Consider the following 8,973-nt stretch of genomic DNA (forward strand, 5'->3'; position numbering starts at 1 on the left):
TTGGCCTATGGTTCCCCATGGGTGTTATATGTATCCCAGCATCCCTTGCAGCTGAGCATAGCCCTGTGAGTAAACTGTAACCAATGGAAAACTCTTCCCCCATAAGCTACTGCTTGGTCCTGTTCTCCTTCCTGCTGACTAAAATGGCAGACATGATGCTACAAGCTGTCCTGGACCACATGGACAAAGATACCTCTCCAGAGATGGAACAGAGACAAGAGCGAGGGAACCTAAACAGCCTTCCTGGGGAGCCCCAGAACACTGATACCCCCCTTTCAGGGACTATTATTTTAAAAGATTTATTTTTCTTGGAAAGGAAGATTTACAAAGAGAAAGAGACATAATACCTTTCTTCCACTGGTTCACTCTAAAGCCAGGAGTCAGGAGCTTCTTCTGAATCTTCCCTGTGCGTGTAGGTTTCCAAGGCTTTGGGCCATCCTTTGCTGCTTTCCCAGGTCACATACAGCAAGCTGGATGGGAACTGGTAGAGCCAGACATGAACTGGTACCCATATGGGATCCTGGAACCTGCCAGCTGGCTTACTTGTCGAATGGCCACAATATGCAGGACAGGGCCAGGCAAAAACCACGAGTCAGAAATTCATCATCTGGGTCTCATACGGGTGGCAGGGGCTGAAGTACTCAGGCCATCTTCCACTGCTCTCCCAGATGCATCACCAAGGAGGTGGATAGAAAGTACAACAGCGGGACTTAAACCAGTACTCCCATATATGGAAAAAATAATGTAAAAAATTATGTAAAAAAATAATTTTAGAAAAATCAGCGAAACATCTGTGCCCGCATGGTGGCCTAGTGGCTGAAGTTCTCACCTTGTACCTGGGAGACCTACATGAGAGCCAGTACATGTCCCAACTGCTCTTCTTCTCATCCAGCTCCCTGTTTCTGGCCTGGGAAATCAGTCAAGGACAGCCCAAAGCCTTGGGACCCTGCACCCATGTGGGAGACCTAGAAGAAACTCCTGGCTCCTAGCTTTGAATTGGCTCAGCTCTAGCCATTGTGGCTGCTTGCGGAGTGAATCATGAGATGGAAGATCTTCCTCTCTGTCTCTCTTCCTATTGGTATATCTGCATTTCCACATTTCCAATAAAAATAAATAATCTTAAAAAAAAGGCAGATTTACAGAAAGAAGTAGAGACAAAGATCTTCCATCTGCTTGTTTACTCCCCAGATGGCCATAATGGCCGTAATGGCTGAGCTGATCTGAAGCTAGGAGCTGGGAGGCTCTTCTGGGTCTTCCATGTGGCGCAGGTTCCTGAAGCTTTTTTTTTTTTTTAATATTTATTTATTTATTTTGTAAAGGTAGATTTACAGAGGGAAGGCTATATAGAGAGAAATATCTTCCATATGCTGATTCACTCTCCAAGTAGTCGCAACAGCCAGAACGGAGCTGATCCAAAGCCAGAAGCCAGGAGCCTCTTCTGGGTCTCCCACTTGGGTACAGGGTCCCAAGACTTTGGCCCATCCTCCACTGCTTTTCCAAGCCACAGGTAGGGAGCTAGAAGAGAAGTGGGACAGCAGAGCTTAGAACGGGCGCCTATATGGGATCCCAGCACATGCAAGGTGAGGACTTTAGCCAGTAGGCTACCATACCAGGCCCAGGTCTCCCACGTGGGTGCAGGGTCCCAAGGCTTTGGGCTGTCCTCTCCTGCTTGCCCAGGTTACATGCAGAGAGCTGGATGGGAAGTGGAGCAGCCAGGACACAAACAAGCATTGATATGGGGTTCTGGCCCTTGCACGGGGATTTTAGCCAATTGAGCCATTACACAGGGCCTTACTGTCTCTTCTTTGGAAAGCTGTGGAAACATAGCTGGCAGATACATATAACTGCCAGCCACTAGCGCCATCCCACACTCATTTGGTGATTGATACAACAGGCTTCATATTTTATTTGCTTCTATTTTTTATTTTATTTTATTTGAAAGGTAGAGAGCTAGAGAGGTCTTCCTTTTGCTGGCTCTTCTTGCAAGTGCTTATCAGAGCAGGCACTAGGCCAGGCCAAAGTTAGGAACCCAGAATTTAATCACATGGGCGACAGGGACCCAAGTGTTTGAGCCATGTCTTGCTGCTTCCCAGTGTTCGTGTTCATGAGAGACTGCGATTGGAAGCGGAGCTGGAACTGAAACCAGGCCCTTTGATGGATGCAGCCTTCCCAAGTGGCTCAATGGCTGTGCCAAACGCCTGTGCTGTGTGCCCCTGCGTGGGGTGCTTTCACTGTTGGCTGAGCAGAGGTCCTGGTGTGTTATTCTCATAAGGAGTAGAAAACACAAATGAGAGGATGAGCAGAAAGCTCAGGCGAGGGGAGGAAGTTTGGTAAATGGTCACTTCGCTGCTGGAGCACAGCATGAACTGGGAGAATCAGACACCACATTCAATTACAGCCCTCGCACCTCCTGGCTGGGTGAACTCTCGATCCTCCCTGGACCTCTTGGCACTTCCATCTGCGACATGAGTGCAGCAGAGCAGCAGCCCCCGGAAGGCTGAGGCCGGGAGGAACAGCTGCTCTTTGAAACCAGCTGCTCTTTGAAACCAGGTGGGCTCCAGTCCCTCCTGGACTTCAGGGAGGATGAGTAGGGAGAAGAGGCTGTTGCTACAAACATCCCAAGTTTGCAGCAAAAAATGTCCTCCTGCGGAGAAAACATGCTATGCTATGGCTTTTCTAGAGTGGGCAGAAAGAACACCTGCTCCTGGCCTCAGGATACCGGGGGTCCCTGAAGATAGAAAGTACGGGAAGAAAGCCCTCTCGGCAGGCTCAGCACGATAGTGTAGTGGTTAAGGTCCTCGCTTTGCACGTGCGGGATCCCATTTGGGTGCCGGTTCTAATCCCAGTGGCCCCACTTCCCATCCAGCTCCCTGCCTGTGGCCTGGGAAAGCAGTCGAGGACAGCCCAAAGCCTTGGGACCCTGCACCCGTGTGGGAGACCTGGAAGAAGTTCCTGGATCCTGGCTTCGGATCGATATAGCATCGACCGTTGCGCTCACTTGGGGAGTGAATCATCGGACGGAAGATCTTCCTCTCTGTCTCTCCTCCTCTCTGTATATCCACCTTTCCAATAAAGGTAAATAAATAAATAAATCTTTAAAAAAAAAAAAAAAAAAGCCCTCCCTGCGAAGGGCTGGGAGTGTCCTGGTGTTCTTGGGGCTGCTGCCTGTGAATACTCCCAGAACTGTCCCGTGTGCACCTTGCCACACGCATGTTCACCCGCCGGTGGTAAAGCTTCCCCCCAGCAGGCTCTGTGGTCTGTGGAGGCCGGCAGTGTCTCAGGGGCCGTGGGGCCCATGTGGGGTCACCTCTTCTCGCCAGCCACCACAGTTTCTGTTTTGACCCAGGCTCCAAGGCGTCAGCTTCCTCTCCAAATATTCCTCTTGGCACTTGCTCCTGGAGCCTCTGACCACAAAGTTCCCATTGCCTTAGTAATGCGGCCTGTATGCCACATCCGGGTCCAGACTGGTGCCAGCCGGCCTGGCTGCCTGTGTTATCAGCTGGGCACCTTGTGGCAGAGACTTGTTTAGACAGGGAAATTTTAGTAGGTGACTGTCAGGGCGACTTCAGAGTAACTGGAGTGAACTCGCACGTGGGGATGTAGCTGTTTTTTCTATCTGTGAACTCAGACAACACTTTTTTGGGCACCTAATGTGAGCACGGCCCCGGCAAGGCTCATGGTTGATACAAAGGTGTTTCATTCATTCATTCATTTGTGCAATGAGTGTTTACTAAACACCTGCTAGGCCTCTGTGTAGACAACAGCAGGCACAGTCTCTGTTCCCCTAGAGTTGGCTAGTAAAGGGGGCAGGCTATAAATCAACAAATGTGTTGAGTGTTGTGAGCACTGCAGAGGGAAGTGAGGAGGTTGCGATTTTACAGGTATGTTCAGAAAAGGCTCCTCTGAGAAGGGCGCATTCGAAAGCACAAGGCTAAAAAGGAACAAGCTTCATTCTGTAATACTGACCAGGGCAAGTTTTGAACCTAATGCTTAAACGGACTGCCTTCCACACGGGAGGACTTGGGTTCAATTCCCAACCCCAGCTCCTGACTGCAGCACCCGGCTAATGCAGACCCTGGGCAGGGAGGCGGGGAAGGAGAGTGGTTGTGGTGAAAGCCCAAAAACTTGGGTTCCTGCCACTCATGTGAATGCCCAGCTCCCTGTTTTGACCAGCTGCTGTGGTCACTTGGGGAGTGACCCAGCAGATAGAAGCTCTCTGTCTGTCTCACACATACAGAAAAAAAAGAAGAAGAAGAAGCATGGTAACATATTGAACATGAGTGATTCAGGGCAAATTACCAAAATTCTCTGAACAGTTCTTGCATTCCTATAAATTGGGAAAGCAGAACTGCATCTGGGGAGCGGATTAGCCTGGGACAGAGATAAGAACCCTTTTGGACTTTTTCAAAGTACAAAATAAATGGCTAAGTAAGCTATGGAAAATACTAGTGTATCCGTTAGGTCCTAGGGCTAGGCGCTGGGTGAAGGTAGATCCTGTACAACGGGACTCAGTGTGGAACTCTGCCTCTTCCGTAGAGTGCTGACCCATCTCACCACAGAGACCTCTTCTACACTCTGTTGGGAAGGATTTTTGTCTTTTGGCAGAAGAAGAATTTTTCTTAAAACATTGTTTAAAAATAATAATAACAAAAACACCAAAACCCAAGTTTCGTGGGTGTGGACTGTCCGTGATAAAGAATAGTCCATAAAATCATTAGTCATTTGGCAGATTCTCACAACAGATACTTGGAAATCTTATGGGGCTCTCAGACATAGTTAACACGATTTATCAGTGCTGGGAGGTAGTGAGAGCTCTCAAGGGTTCTGGGCTGAGGGTGAGGTGGCCACTCCCCTGTGTTGGCATGGCCAGTAAATTGTCTACACACTCTCATCAGAATGAGCTCTTGCTCTCTGAATTTAACATGAGCAATTCTTGGTCAACAAATACTTCCTTTCTTTTTTTTTTTTTAAGATTATTTATTTTTATTGCAAAGTCAGATATACAGAGAGGAAGAGAGGTAGAAAAAAAGATCATCTATCCGGTGATTCACTCCCCAAGTAGCCACAATGGCCGCTCCAAAGCCAGGAGTCAAGGGGCTTCTTCTGGGTCTCCCAAGTGGGTGTAGGGTCCCAAGGCTTTGAGCTGCCCAGAACTGCTTTCCCAAGCCACAAGCAGGGAGCTGGATGGGAAGCGGGGCCGCTGGGATTAGAACTGGCACACATAAGGGATCCCGGGCGCACTCAACAAATACTTTCTTGCCTATTTCCTATTCATGGCTTTTTGTTTTGTTTTTACTCAAATTACACGGAGCCCATTCTGTTTGCTCGCTTGCCATATGTGGGACATTTGGGTTGTTTCCACTTTGGGTGCCAATGAATAACATTCCTGTAAACCTGTGTGCACTCATTTGTGCGCACCCATGCTTTCCATCCTTTAGTTTATTTTAGTGTTAAGATGAATTTATTTGAAAGGCAGAGTAACAGAGAGCTAGCCAGAGACATCTTGCATCCACTGATGTAATCCCTAAATGGCTGCAATGTCTAGGCCTGGGCTAGTCTGAAGCCAGAAGCTTCTTCCCAGTCTCCCGTGTGGGTGCACGAGCCCAAAGCATGTAGGCCATCCTCTGTTGCTTTCCCAGCTTCAGGGAGCTGGATCAGAAATGGAGAAGCTGGGACTTGAACTAGTGACCATAATGAATGCCAGCAACACAAGCATTGACTTGAGCTGCTATGCCACACCAACCTCTACATGTTCCATTCTTGACTATGCACCCGGGAGCAGAACTGCTGGGTGATGTGACTCTGATGTCTACACTGTAAAGGAACTGCTAGGTTGTTTCCCAAAGTAGTGGCACCACTTCACGTTTCCATCGTCAGTGCTTGGGTAGCTGCTTATATTTGTAAAAATTTATTTCTTTACTTACTTGTTTATTTGCAAGGCAGAGTGACAGAGAAACTGAAAATGAGACCTTCCATCCTAATGAGTGCCACGGCTTGGGCCAGGCTGATGAGAGGAGCCAGGCACTCTATCCAAGACTGCCACCTGAGTGACAGCGGCCCAAACACTCAGGTCTTCTACTGCTTTCCCCAGTGTGTTAAGGAGCTAGACTGGAAGTGGAACAGCTGGGACTTAAACTGTCACTGTGATAGCAGATGCCAGTGGCACAATCTACAGCTGAACCTACTCTGCCACCATTTCCCCTCTCATCTCATCCTTACTTCTGCTGTGTCTTTGGCAAGTTGCCTCCACTCTGTCTTCTTATATCTTGAATACAAATGGATGTTGGAAGAGCTAGCATCTCCCAGCACTGGTAAACCCGCCTTTAGGCACAATAAAGATTCCAGATGTCTGTAAAATGACTGACTGGTTGCAGAGTTACACCCTAGGTTATTCATTACATGGCTAAAGCACACCCACAAGGAGGAGAGTCATGTGCTCGATTTTATTTTTGCTTTTCCTTACACAATGGAGACTGTTCTGAGAATGCTCCCTCCTTAAAGACAAGATTATAAAGAGATTATGTAAGTGGGCTTCAAGGGAAGTGGCTTGCCCTTTGCTCACTCATCGTCTGTGAAATGAACCCTGTCAGAGCTCTTCCCTTACAAGTTTCCTCTACTCAGGAAACACCCTTGCTTTCCAGACACCAGGCATAGGGAATGGTGACCACAGACCTAATTGTAATGTGCTTCCCCTCTTTGCACTTACAACTTACCAGACTGACTATCTGGGGACCAGATGCCTAGCAGTATGTGTTCATGCTCCCATGATGGTCCAGTTGGCATTTCTTCACCTCAACAGACTCAGAGAGGTCTGTGGTCCAATCTGAGAATCAGCTGACATCCGGAAGCATGGTGTGTATCCCCAGGGTGACAAGACCCGCTGATGAGTGACCAATCTGAGAATCAGCTGACATTCGGAAGCATGGTGTGTATCCCCAGGGTGACATGACCTGCTGATGAGTGAAACATTGGCCAAAATGCAGGCCACCCAGTGTGGAAACCTCATGACTGAGTCACGGGACCAGGAGTAGGGTGAGGGTGGGGAGGTGGGGGAGGCCTGGGAGGGGCTGGGAGAAGTTGCCATACCCCTGGTTGGCTTTTCTGTCTAACTCATCACTTCCTCCTCTTCCCTCCCTCCCACATGGTTAGTCTGAATCACTCCCATTTTCCAGAACCAGGCACAGCCTTCAGAGCTTTGTACATGCTGTTACCTTTGTCCAGAGCACCCTTTGTGGTCATTTCCTGCTTGTCACCTGGCAAGGTCCACATTGTCCTTGAGGTTTTAGCTTGAAAGGCAGCTCTTCCAGGAAGCTTCGTGTGGTGTAGATCCTGCGTCTCGTTAGGCAACACTTGCATTCTCTGGACCTGACATAATCATCTTAGTCCCTTTGGGTAGCTATTGCCTCTCCAATTCCTGTCAGGAGAGGTTCAGGTAAGACCCCCAGCTCCACAGGGAGCCTGGCCCATCGGCAAGGCCATCACTCCAGCCACCAGGATTCCAGCCCCAGGTTCCAGGTCTGGGCCCCGGGAGACATGTCCTGCTGGGACTTGCTTCGAAATTGTCACAGCTCAGGGCTCTCCTGCACTGAGGTTGCTCTGTGCATGAATAACGCCAGCCCAGACTCACTGCTGGTTCCAGGGAGAAAGGCTGGGACTCAGTTACAGACAAAAGACCCAGAGCTGAGAGAGCTAAGTAGAAAGAAGGGCTAGTTGGTGTCCCTTGATCTGCTCACCTTGAAAGCACTTTAGTTCCATTTCTCCAGATACCCATTTGGGAATTCTCCCTTCCCCTTTCACTGATGCTACAATCTGGTTGATGTCCTGTTGCTTGGACCATGAGCACTGCCTGGTCCCACTCTCCAGTCCTCCCAGGGCTGGCTGACTGGCACACAGCTGTAGCTCCCAATTGCCACCATGCCTCCTCTGCTATCGGCTGCTCTCCTGCCAGGCCCCTGGAGCAGTGGTATGTTGCTTACCACTCTGTCTCCAGTGTTCAGCCTGGAATACTGCTTCAGCATTCTGTTTTTTTTTCCCCCTGAAGATTTATTTACCTGTATTTATTCTGAAGATGTATTTATTTACAAAAGGGAGGAGGCACAGAGAGAGATAAGGAGACATCATCCATCTGCTGATTCACTCTCTCCAAATAGCCTTACCAGCTGGGGCTGGGCCAGGCCAGTGCTAGGGGCCTAGAATTCCATGCAGGTTTCCCAGGTGGTTGGCAGGGGCCCCAAGACTTCACCTATCATCTGCTACCTTCCCAGGAACGTCAACAGGGAGCTGGATCAAAAGCCAAGAAGATTAAGCTCCCACTGACATTCTGATATGTGGGGCCAGTTCCTAATCTTTGACTTTGAAAAACTATGTGACACTGAGAAAAAATGATCTGTGAAGGATAGTTTCAAGATTCCCAACATACCAAAGACAATATGGAAGCCTATAGGCCTGATGTTGTTTCCTAGACAAACCCAAGATAAAGTTTAGTTTACAAAGTAAACACAGCGAGAGATTAGCAACAATAACTAATGATAAAGGGAACAATTGTAACAAAAATGCTAGTGAGGCCACCACTTGCGAGGTCTGTATCCCCTTCCAGTCTCTCTCTCAAGTCCCAGCTACTCCGCTTCCAATCCAGCTTCCTTCTAATGCATGTTAGGAGGTAGGAGGTGGCAGTTCAAGTGCTTGGGGGCCCTGCCACCCATGTGGGAGACCTGGATGGAATGCTTGGCTCCTGGCTTCAGCTTCCTAGACTGGGTTGTTGAGGGTATTTGGGGAATGAACAAGCAGATGAAAGATCTGTCTTTCTCATCACTCTGCCTTTCAAGCAGATAACAACACAATTTTAAAAATTCAAGCAATAAAAATGAAAAGCAATATACAGACGCTGTGGCAATTGTTTTGGTGATCAGTCTGCTGAGCTGAGGAAGTGACAGGCGGGTAGCCGACTCCGTGCTGATGCACTGAAGGAACGGA

This window comes from Ochotona curzoniae, unplaced genomic scaffold (genome assembly GCF_017591425.1).
Source record: "Ochotona curzoniae isolate NIBS_2020 unplaced genomic scaffold, NIBS_Ocur_1.0 contig_3520, whole genome shotgun sequence".
Lineage (NCBI taxonomy): Eukaryota > Metazoa > Chordata > Mammalia > Lagomorpha > Ochotonidae > Ochotona > Ochotona curzoniae.